General features: G+C 39.9%; 1 protein-coding gene across 2 annotated transcripts in view; it reads left to right on the plus strand.

The window, feature by feature from the left end:
* The window catches only part of LOC133611635 (rho guanine nucleotide exchange factor TIAM2-like), a 178,375-nt gene that overhangs the window by 16,042 nt on the left and 149,416 nt on the right, over positions 1 to 12,917 (plus strand). Inside the window, exon 1 of one of the 2 annotated variants that reach the window (XM_061968606.2) lies at positions 2,697 to 2,894. The exons of the other annotated variant lie outside the window; for it this stretch is intronic. The gene's annotated coding sequence lies outside the window, so the exon portion shown is untranslated. Of the gene's footprint in view, positions 1 to 2,696; positions 2,895 to 12,917 lie in introns of those variants that run through there. 2 annotated transcript variants of the gene reach the window in all.

The following is a 12,917-nucleotide window of genomic DNA, read 5'->3' on the forward strand; positions in this document are numbered from 1 at the left end:
TATGCTAATGTTATTAAAGGTCTTGCAGCCCAGAAAGGCAAATGCTTTATGTGCATGATGATCCAGACCTGTTGCTTTTTTTCCAAGAGCCACCAACTTGCTTTGTTTTTATAGAAATCATTTCCATAAATGCATTGAAAAGGATGTCTACAACCGTGTTTTATATGGAAGTCAGAACTGAGCTACAAGAGGGGGAAAATAATCTGGTGGCTTTTCCAGATGCTTCCTCAACATGTGGATGATAGTATCCACAGTTTAGACTGAATCTGTGCGGTAAAAGCGGAACAAATGACTCACAACTACAAGGCATGAGCAAAATAAGTCTGTCTCACAACCGGTTTGTGTGCATTTTGGAAAATCACTGTGTGGATGAATAACTGCTGCTGTGGTTCATCCCATGCTTGTCGGCGTTGTAGGCCAAAAGGAACATTCTATTTGGAAGGACAGTCTCAGCGACCATGCATATTTTTACACATTTTTTGTATGTTTTTCGATATTGTTATAATGATTTTATACATAGTTATAGCGGCTCCATACACAGTGTGGAACTGCTATATTAATAATCACCTCTATTACAGAAAATAAACACATTTGTTTAGTATTTTAAGCACTATTATCAAGTATTATTATCATCACTGAAGGACAAGGCTAAGCAATGTTACACACCGAGAGCAAGCCAGGAGCAGACATGCTAATAGCTAAGCTAACTGCAAAGATAGCTTTAAACAACACTTAGAAATAAGTGCTTAGTAACATTTAAGAAGTGGAGCCAGAACCATGTTGTAGCAGAAAGTAAGCATATTTTAACAGGAATTTAACAAGTAGATTGAATGAAATATAGTGAGAGGATAACATAACAACTGTTGGTGTGCTCCCATGGTCACAGCCAGTGCACTTAAGAGGGCAGATTGATCCATAAACTGGTGGTGTCGATACAAAGAAAGTATCAGTACAAGATCGATATTAGAGTAATTACGGTAGGTTGATATTATTTTCTCAAAATCTTTTTTGTTGCTGTTTTTGTTAAGGTTTAGTAACACAGAGAATAATTAATGGACGCAAACGATTTAAATGACTAATAAATATTGCTAAAATACACTCAACATAAATAAATTGAAAAATGTACAGTTATACATGTGAGCTGTATCACTGTTGGTTGGTATCGGCCGGTCTCACTCATGGATGATTGGTATCGGAATCGCCAGCATAAAACCCTGATTGGAACATCCCTATAAAAAATGTAACCACCGTTTTCCCTTTTATTACATGCATCCACAAAAAATATACGCCGCACACACATACCCCACACCCCATCCAACGCCCTTGACGCAAATCCCTTTGGGGTGATGGACGGATGGGCAGCGCCTGAAGAGCTGCAGCCTTCCACAGTAGCCCCCACTCCCTCCCCTCTGTTGCAAGTCTCGAGATGTTGAAATATGTATATGTGCTTTGCTATGGAGGTTTTTTTTCCCACTACAGACTGGGCCCCTAGTCTAGATTGTATTGTTTTACTCATCCTCCCCTAGCGTTGACCTTTTCCCCATCTTTTACGGGGCGCCATGTGGCGACCCTTCAGCGTTCCTGTTCTGTAACCCTGTGCACTGTTTGTTCGTCTAATCTTGAACGGGTTTGTGCTGAAAACAAAGTTTCGTTGTACTTGTGTAGATTTTATTAATCTACTTGTTAATTTCCTGTGAATAACAATTCAATTCAAACAACTTTATTAATCCCTCAAGGGGCAATACATTTTGAGCAGCAGGTTGTCGTGGTTTACAAAGCCTACACAAGGCCCACAATGAATAGTCAATAAATACATAAACAGTACAACAATACAACACTCTGAAAAATGTTTACGTCTGAGTGCAGATGGGACGAATGATTTGGAAAAGCGATTTGTTTTACACAATGGAAGGGCATAATATTGCCTTGAAGGCAACAGAGAGAATTCACCTGCAAGGACATGGCTTAGGGATGCTAAACTGCTCTTTGCTTTGCAGAGAAATTCCTGCTTACTTTCTGCTGTAACCATCTGCAAGCCATCTACAATTCTTAAACTTTACTATACACTTTTTCTTGGGTGTTGTTTCAAGCTGGCTTAGCTAGCATGACTGCTCCTGCTTGCTCTAGGTGTGAAACATGTTTAGCCTCATCCTAAAACTTGATAGTGATACTTGATAATGATACTTAAAAGGGAACTGCACTTTTGGGGAACTTTGCTTATCGTTCACAAGAACACAAGTACTTGACGGCGTGGCGAAGTTGGTAGAGTGGCCGTGCCAGCAATCGGAGGGTTGTTGGATACTGGGGTTCAATCCCCACCTTCTACCATCCTAGTCACGTCCGTTGTGTCCTTGGGCAAGACACTTCACCCCTTGATCCTGATGGCTGCTGGTTAGCGCCTTGCATGGCAGCTCCCACCATCAGTGTGTGAATGTGTGTGTGAATGGGTGAATGTGGAAATACTGTCAAAGCGGTCCCTAATAATGCAAAATTAATAAAACAAAATAAACTATTAGCACTCATTTAAATAATTTGGCTTCTGTGTCCAAAGACATAACTTCTTAATTTGTAAACAATATTAACAATAACAATATGAACACAATAAAAAAAACACTTTTGAACCGAGGAATATCACTCATCGCGCCAGTGCCAATATAAAATGCTCCTTGCCCTTGGTATCGATACGGTCGACATCTGTGTTGAACCGCCACCCGGAGTTCCAACTCACGTCAGTTACTGCAACGTCGAGTGCACGTCACGGGCATCAAAGAGCAATGAAAAGATGCTGGCAATGTCAACTTTCCATGTCGCATATCGAATTAAGTAGACGAAATGGAGCAAGCGAGCTAAATGCGCGACGCGTGAAGCACCACTTTTGAAGCTAACTATTTCAGGTATGTCGCTCTATACCTTCTTCTTTTGTTGTGGTCAAGTTAGTAACCGTGTGTTACAATACTGTCCTGAATTTGGAGCTTTAAACACGTAAAAGACACGAAAGTTATGGAAGAGCGACGTGTTGGTTTATTCTTCGTGCACTGGTTTGTTATGTTTGTGAAACGTTCCCCTTAAATGTGCAATCACATTGATATGCATATTGGAATCATAACGGTCGCGCCTGGCCCCCAAAAGAGGCTTAAAGTGGCTCAAACCCAAGTTAACAGGTTCAAATTTAAGGACACAAAATGGAACTAGGATGAAGGCTTTATAGAACGATTAATTAGTGCGTGTGTGAACAATTATATCCAAATAGGACGTTTCAAAATATCCTTTTTTGAACACAGAATTATGACCGCATGTTCTGTCATGTTCACGACTTCAAACGAGTGTGTGCGCTATATTACTCGACTAGTTGTGTTAAATTGTTCAAGTCAATTGAGATAAAAATGGTTATTTTACTTAATTTCCACATGCTGAAATCTGAAATTGTTTACGTTGTAGATCAAAGCATTTCTCTTAAATCAATTTTATAAGTATTCCTCGCTGTAACTTACTTAATTCTAAAGTTAGCTAAGTGAGTTGGGTATCAAGTTAAATGTATTTAATGCGTTTTCTGATGACTGTATATGGATTGCAGGCGTGATATTGCTCATCTCAAAATGTTGTAACATAATAACCATTGAGGTTGGAAAGTCTTTGATCTTTAATAATGGAGGTAATGACTCATTTAAAGGGCTTCAAAGGTTGTAGTTTTTTAATTGGATTTGGGAGTCTGATTCAACAACTTCATAAATGCAACAGCAGCCTATTTTTTTTTTAATGCTAGGAAAATATTCAGTTATTCATCAGAATACATGCTCACATGGCCCAAATAAACTTGCATGAAATGAGAAGTGAGTATATTAGCTATCAGAAATGATGAATAGTTTTCAGTTCTCTTTCATGTGTGTTACAACACCCATCCATCCATTTTCTTGTCCCTTTTGGCATACCGTATTTTCCGCATCATAAGGCGCCCTGGGTTAAAAGCCGCGCCTTCAATGAACGGCATATTTCAAAATGTTGTCCACCAATAAGCCGCCCCGTGTTGTAAGCCGCATCTAACTGCGCTAAAGGAATGTCAAAAAAACAGTCAGATAGGTCAGTCAAACTTTAATAATATATTAAAAACCAGCGTTCTAACAACTCTGTTCACTCCCAAAATGTACGCAAATGTGCAATCACAAACATACGTATATCAACATGGACAGAGCTGCGTGAAAAAAGCCACCCGGCCTCTTCGCGTAAACTTAAACTTACCTTAACCACTCGCTCATCTTTTCTTCATCCATCCCTTCGAGTTAGCTTTTATGATGATGCCGGCTGGAAAGGTCTCTTTTGGCAAGGTCTTCCTTTTGAATATCACCATGGGTGGAAGTTAGCATGGCAAGCTAGAACCACAGTGAAGGATGACTTCTCATTCCCTGTGGTGCGAATATTCACCGTACGTGCTCCCGTTCCACAGTGCGGTTCACAGGAATATCAGTTGCTGTGAAATACGGTAGTAATCCGTGTGCGGATGGAGAGATTGCGTCTTTTCATGAACCGGGTCCTTGTCGCTTAGTAGGAGCCATTTTGTGGTCTTTACAGATGTAAGCAGGAAATGAAACGTACGGTGATATCCGCGCGTTTTTTCTTCTTCTTCCGGGGGCGGGTGGTTGCTTACAGTAGAAGAAGAAGCGCTTCCTGTTCTATGGGGGCGGGTGCTTACCTTGGCGGTTGCTTGCGTAGAAGAAGAAGCGCTTCCTGTTCTACCGGGAAAAAAGATGGCGGCTGTTTACCGAAGTTGCGAGATCGAAACTTTATGAAAATGAATCTTAATATTTATCCATATATAAAGCGCACCGGGTTAAAAGCCGCACTGTCAGGTTTTGAGTAAATTTGTGGTTTTTAGGTGCGGCTAATGGTGCGGAAAATACGGTATATCAGTTTATTGGTGTGTTTATATAATTACATTGTCATAGTTACATTGTCTACAATCTCAGGGAATGCGTTAAGGGACCCAAAAGGGCTTTTTGGGTCAAAAAAGAAAATATTTGAATTAGAGATGGGTGATATGGCCAAAAATATGTATTGCAGTCTGCCTGTGATAAGGATATACATCAAAACATAATATTTGGTACATAAATGATAATTGATTTTTTTCAAAACGGGTTACAAAGGCTCTCAAATTGGCTGTTGACATATACAATAACAAAGTACGTCGTTTCTGGTTTTATTTTTTTCTTCTCAAATTTATTAATCTACTTACTGTGGTTGTTAACAATAAATGCGACCAGATATCCGGTTCGAGAAGTGGCCAGTTCGGCTACATCGGTTACAGCCCCCTCACTTGATAAATCCGTAGGTTAATCAAGTGTAGACACATGAACTGGTTATCCGCAGAACTAGAAATCAGTTGGTGGTTTTTATCTTTAAAACGACACGAGAGCCAGGGTTGTCCGTGAAAAGAGTCACGTGCTTGTTACTTTACTTACGGAACTGGAGACTAGAATAGGCGTAGATACATGGACCGGGTGTTGCGCGGGACTAGCAATTAGTAAGACAATGCGAGCGTCATGGCTTCCCACCAAATGAATACCTGCAAAGACGTAACGTCAACACCGCGGACCGTCTCCGTGCTGTGCCATCTGTCAATCTTGTAACATCTCAAGGATTGGGGAGGCTGCGGCAGATTCCCTGAGTGTCTTTCTTCATTTCACAACATACAATGTTAATGTAGAACGCCCTCAATCTGTGTGTCCCGCTCTCTTTTACGGCACCATTCAAACGACCTGTCACCTCCACAACATAACGTCACTTCCCATCCTAGTCCCGGAAGTCCCGCCCCCAAATTGTTAGCAAACGTTTTATTTATTTATGAATTACCAAGCATAAAAAAAAAACGTGTTCATGTCTGACATAAGGATTGTGAATGATAGACATTTTTGCATATTTCCATTATGACTGATCTGCTGATATGGGCAGAGTGCAGAAGCGTTCCCATTGTGATATCATCCGACCCACGGAAATTGCCGAAGACATTCGGAGCGGAATATTCGAAATGGCCATCTGAAATTGTGGCATTTTGTGATGTTTCGGCGGTATTTTCACATACTTTGTGGAATGTAAATACAATTGGATATGGTTTAATGGACACAATGAAACACAATTACGCATATAAAGTCAACTTGTTTTTCCAAAAATTCTACTGGTACTTTTTTTTAAATTTTGCCTATCGTTCACCATCAATATGAGAGACAAGATGACAAAAGGTTGGTTTTTTTGCATTCTTAAATGTAAAAATCGACACGTTCTTTGTGGCTCGCAATGCAGCTAATGGGAGCGATCCATTTTACCTCTAAATCACTTTAAAAATGCATTAAAAAATCATCGCCAATGCTTCATTTACGTTCCGTAACCTGTATAATAACGAAGCTGTAGCGACATTGTTATTGTAAGAGCGAACACTGAGGAACTCTTTTATTCTAGCGTAGTAAATGGGCGTGCTACGGTATTAGCCGTAAAAGCTAGCTACAAAAAGAGATAAGGTAGCAACTGCGTCAACACAATGCGATAAGACACCAATCTGTACTGACTAAAAACATGAACAATCATGTTACAGTATCTGTAAAGTATTAGCCCACATTTCATGTTTTGTGTGTACACAGCTGGCCAGACAGTGTATGCTGTCTGTCATGATACACGCATGACATGCTGCATGTATCATGATCAATATAAAGTGTGACTCATTCGATGGACAGTTGTCTCTCTGGTCCAGTTGGCCATGGATGTTTTTTCGTGTGAATTTGGATGAGCACTCCATTTTGCAGCTTCAAGTCACTTACACCTCACTCTCTCGACTTCCAATTGTTTCAAGGTCTGACTCTTCCTTCGTGCTGGCTTCTAGAAGCAGTACTTCATCCTCCATATATTCAGATTAAAAAAGTTAAGGTTGTTAATTCTCATTTGTCCAAAAATAGTCGTCTTTGTTGTTTGTTACCTAATCTGCAATGATTAGAAGACACACACGCCTTTGTTTCCGGAAGTAAGACACACAGTTGTTGCCAGAAGTCGGAAGTGCGCTGCTATGGAAACGGAAATAAATGCGCCGAGGAATTCGTACCGACAATGATTAAAACGACCAAAATACGGTAAATATTGTACATATTACATATAGTTATGAACGTGTGTGTTACCATATTATATATATATATATATACTTGCAGTATAGAAACAAAAATTTAATGGAGGGTTTTGCAGTTGTTTTACAGGGCTTTGAAGGCTACAACAGTGACTTCAATTAGCTGCATCTTCGAAGCGTTTTTTAAAATAAAATAAAAAATGACGTGTGTTCTTGTCTATGTTTGTGAACGATAAGCAAAATTCCCAAAAAGTGCAGGTCCCTTTTAAGTATCACTATCAAGTTTTAGGATGAGGCTAATTATGTTTCACACCGAGAGCAAGCAGGAGCAGTCATGCTAGCTAAGCCAGCTTGAAACAACACCCAAGAAAAAGTGTATAGTAAAGTTTAAGAATTGTAGATGGCTTACAGATGGTTACAGCAGAAAGTAAGCAGGAGTTTCCCTCCGAAAAGCAAAGAGCAGTTTAGCCTCCCTAAGCCATGTCCTTGCGGGTGAATTCTCTCTGTTGCCTTCAAGGCGATGTTATGCCCTTCCATTGTGTAAAACAAATCGCTTTTCCAAATCATTCGTCCCATCTGCACTCAGACTTAAAACATTTTTCAGAGTGTTGTATTGTTGTACTGTTTATGTATTTATTGACTATTCATTGTGGGCCTTGTGTAGGCTTTGTAAACCACGACAACCTGCTGCTCAAAATGTATTGCCCCTTTAGGGATTAATAGAGTTGTTTGAATTGAATTGTTATTCACAGGAAATTAACAAGTAGATTAATAAGAGTCTAGAGAGAGAATATTTAACAGCTTTTAACAGTTGACGTGTCAACATTATCGCAACTTGAAGTACACGGCATGTAAGGAGGGTGGATCGATCCATAAATTGGTGGTGTCAACATCAAGGGGAAGGGCAGCACAGTGAAACAGGGGTTAGTGCATGTGCCTCACAATAAGAAGATCCTGGGTTCGATCACTGGGCTCAGGGTTTTTCTGTGTGGAATTTGCATGTTCTCCCTGTGACTGCGTGGGTTCCCTTCGGGCACTCCAGCTTCCTCCCACCTCCAAAGACATGCACCTGGGGATAGGTTGATTGGCAACACTAAATTGGCCCTAGTGTGTGAATGTGAGTGTGAATGTTGTCTGTCTATCTGTGTTGTCCTAGGTCAGGGGCAGGGAACCTATGGCTCTCGAGCCAGATGTGGCTCTTTTGATGACTGCATCTGGCTCTCAGAGAAATCTTAACTGACATTGCTTAACACGATAAGTAATGAATAATTCCGCTGGTAATCACAGTGTTAAAAATAACCTTCAAAATATTCACAAAATATTAAAAACATTCTCATGCATTTTAATCCATCCATCCTTTTTCTACCGCACCTGTTCAAGAAGTTGCATTAATGGTAAGAAGTATCTATTTATTATTGGTTAGCTTCAGAATAACAATGTTTTTAAAAAGAATAAGATACTTATTATACTCTAAAAATGTTGGTCTTACTTAAAAATGCATGCATTTAGTTGTATTCAGTGTTAAAAAATGTTATATGGCTCTCATGGAAATACATTTTAAAATATTTGTCTTTCATGGCTCAGTCAGCCAAAAAGGTTCCCGACCCCTGGCCTAGGTGGTCATTTGTCCAGGGTGTACCCCGCCTTCCGCCCGAGTGCAGCTGGGATAGGCTCCAGGCCCCCCAATTTAAACTTTTATAAACACATTGCTCTCTGAGCAACTAAGCTATCCAATTGTGCACATTGAACTTACATGCCATGCCCTCTTAGAACAGAGTGATCGTACTATACTAGGGAGGAGACTTGAGGTGTTTTTGTGATAAGTTCAAGGACCGCTGAACAGAGTAGGACGCCATAACGCCTGCAAGAACTAATACTAGATTTAATCTGTTAAGCTCTTTTCATTTAAATAAAGTGCTACAGTACAAACTAATATTTAAAACAATAAAATCTTAGCCATTAAACAGATAAAATAGAAAGACTAAACACTATCAATGAAGCATACAAAACACAGAACAGTGTGTCTATTTAATTATTATTCTTTATTAATCCTAAATAAGTTTTTTATTCAATTTTGGTTAACCGTGATATAACATTTTCATATTAGTACATTCCTAGTGCACACATACAAAAGCAGTTTCAGAGAAGCAACTAATATTTTTCAGTCGAGTTGTTTCGATAGACTGTACATACAATTAGGGATGATGTTTTTTAAGAAATTATCGATTTCGATGCCATTATTGAATCCTCTTATCGAACCGATTCCTTATCGATTCTCTTATCGAATCCAGATAGGTTGTTGTATATGGAAAAAAAACACACAATACTTAGTTTAACAAAAACTCACTTTTGGTAGCTTTCACTTCTATTTTTTAAGGAAAAATAAATAAATAAATAAATAAATATTGACAGTTAGTGCCCCTTTAATTGGGCCACTTAAGAAAAATACATGCAGGGAAAATCCTGCATTCATTTGTATTATTTATTAGACAGACCTGCAAACTCTGGAGTGGTGTAGGCTACAAGATACCTTTAACGTTATCAGACACATACAAAAAGGCTAACCTTAATGTTACCGTTAGCCACTGACTATGCTTAGGTAACGTTAGTCTAGCTAACATTACTGCAGTCCTGGTTGACATAAGAGGTAACGTTATTTTAGCCTAAAGGCTACAAGTGAGCAGATATGGAAATGAACCGGCAACAGTTAACGTTAGTTACTCACAGGCACTATCACTGGGACTGCAGGTTGAAGCAGAGGAAGAGGGGCGTGCTTCGTCATCTCTGTCGCTGCTTCTTCACGTGTCGAAGACACAACGCATTTCTCTAACCTTCAGGTTATGTACGGCCTGAACATGTTTCAACATGTTTGTTGTACTACTCCCCTTACAGGAAAGCGAAGCCTGGCAATAATTGCAGATAGCCGTTTCCTCGTTGTATTTCTTAGTAAAGTGAAGCCATGCCTTGGAGCGTTTTTTCCGGTCCATTGTTGTTGCTGCTTCTGTATCTACCGTGGAATGACTGAGCTACGTCATTTCCTGTGACGTGCCACAGGACATTTCCTGTGACACGGGATTCGTTCCCAGGGATTCGAATAAAGAACCAAATCATTTTCTTTACTATAGTGGCTTCGATAACGGGAACCGTTTCTCAAAAAGGGCTTCGAATCCATGGAATCGGTTCTTTTCTTATCTAATAATCGGGAGAACCGGTTTTCGAACATCATCCCTACATACAATGTTATGTTAGCTAACGCGAACTATGCAAATCGCTATCATCAGCTAACAACACACAAAGCAAAGGCGCATGCATGTGTTACACACAGGCGTAGTTACGTCACTACTTGCTGAAAGCCGTAAGAAGGCGGTATATAATGGTTAAAACACATTGGAAAGTTAGTGCCCTCTAGAAATCTGCGTAAAGGTTGCGAACAGCCCCTTTTAAGAATGACTAAATATTTTAGAAGTTATCCTCATCTGTGAATGCAATCTTCTGTTGTAATTTTGTGTGCCAGACAGTGTGAGGCTTTAGTAGTAGCAAGCCCTGTGGTCTGCTGCTCTCGTGGAGAGATTGCCTCCACTTGGAAACTTGCGGTTGCCTTCCAGGGCACTAATAACAATGTTTCACATCCGGGCTGGCGTGCACGGGCTTAAACTAATAATAACAATGTAGAGAAATGTCAGGTACTGGGTTTTCCTGTCAGCTGAGACGGTTGTTATAGTTCAAGGGCCCGAGTGAAAGCTGTACTTATGCAGTCATGTTGTATTAATGGCCTCATGTATTGTTGATGCTCTGTATTTTTCCCTTTTTAAATTTAGAAATGACATATTTGATATCATTACCAGGCCTCAAATGTTTACTTTTTAATGTCAAGGCAAGTGTTGCCTTAAAGGAGGGCTCATATTTTAGGGCACAAAGGCAAGATAGAAGGGCACCAAAGCAAATGTTATTTTTTTCCGAGGCAGGGGCTCCAAACGTTATTTTTTTCCGAGGCAGGGGCTTCAAAGCATGCATATATATATATATATATATATATATATATATATATATATATATATACTGTATAGACCACGTTTAAATCATCTCTTTAATGCAGGACTGACTCACAACCAATTTGATGCTCTCACACTATAGAAATTGCATTGTTTTTTTAATGCAGTTCCAATGGGAACACTTTCTCATGATCACTCTGGATTTTGATAGTGTGAATATTTTGTTTTGTTCTTCTCCAAAAACCTTCTGCCGAGCTCTTTCTATTGGGTGTGCTTCAACTCCACCAGCATATGAGTGAAACATAGGATGGTTTGTAATCAGTAGTATGCCTCAAGGGTTAAGTATCCATCTCCATCCCTATTCTGAGCCCGCCCCTATTTAGGAGGGGAAGGCTGTGAATAAATACCACCCTTGTCCTCTCATAATGAAACAGCTTGACCTTTCATGACCCCTGCTAGTAGCGCATCTGCCTGTCAAATCCTTCTCGTCTGGTCCTTTGGGGCTGCCACATCTGCTCTCGACCACTAATATACAATTTCTGGAATTTATTTAGCTCATTAAGAATTAAGGGTTGGTAAATAATGTTCAGTCCTTTAGTGGTTTAGAGTCCATTCTTGTTTTTTACTGTCTCGTCTGCATAATGACCGAGTCTCTCTTTTATATTCTGGTCTCTTCCTGTATGGATGCAATAATAATGAGGTTGGCATTGACCTTAATTTAATCACATCCGTAAAAAATGCCTCACATATGGCACAATTGCTGGTGCTTAGCTCCGTCATGTCACGCACTGAAAAATTTTTGTCCCTTGCTGCCCATTTTGGCTTGTTGCCGTTATCAGTTTTTATGGACCACATTCCTCTGTGACAAAGCGCCAGTGAAGTGAATAAATAATATTGTTTTGCTGAGATTTATCTGGTGACGTTTCCGCAGCAAGCTCACATGCCGCTGAAAAATGGGTTTAAGTGAGAAAACAGCAGCCGACACAGGTCAGCCTTTGTCGCTCCACTTACTTTTAACACTGTTGGTTAAACAAGAGTGTCTTTGTGGAGCACCTGCTCCAGATTAGAGGTCAATAGCTGTTTAATTTAAAATTTCTAGTGATAATTTCACTGTGAAACCTAACCTTAACTCCTGTCGTTTTTTGGCTGTTTTTAGACGGATCTGTAAAATGCCAGCTGCAATGTTGAAATTCAAATCTGTTTCCTCTTGTCGGAAAGAAAGAATAATTCTCCTGGGACAGAACACCACATGTTCACATTTTTTAATATGCTGGTGCACATGCATTGCTGAACTAATTTAAAGCAATATGTTGCATTGCACAGGATGGGTAAATCAAAGCTAATAAACAATTTGTTACTCATTATAGGTATGAACATTGGTTTTGATGCCTTTATTCAGAACTGCTATATGTGGACTTACACACCCAGGGTGGCCTAAAGTGGAATGAAATGACTGAATGTGTGTGCGGGTGTGTGTGTGTGTGTGTGTGTGTGTGTGTGGGGGGGGGGGGGGGTTCCCATCCAGCTGTCTCACTCGTCATAGCTTGTACCAGGATGTCAAGAAGCTCATATTTCTCCCTTATATCTGAGATTGAAACAGGCTATTGACAGCCTTGATGAACCATACTGTCTGTATATTATGTGGAGCCAAGATTGAAGCTGCAATAAATACACATTGTTTGATCACAGGAGCAATATTGTAGCTGCTTTCCAGATTGCACTGAGCTTGTTTGACTTCATGAGCAGTTTTATTGCTTTGGACTTTATCCACAGTTTGATGAGCAGTCTGCACAATCAGTTACTCTCCTCCAAGAGCCAGCTGTTGA

The sequence above is a fragment of the Nerophis lumbriciformis genome, linkage group LG08, assembly GCF_033978685.3.
Source record: "Nerophis lumbriciformis linkage group LG08, RoL_Nlum_v2.1, whole genome shotgun sequence".
Classification (NCBI taxonomy): Eukaryota; Metazoa; Chordata; class Actinopteri; order Syngnathiformes; family Syngnathidae; genus Nerophis; species Nerophis lumbriciformis.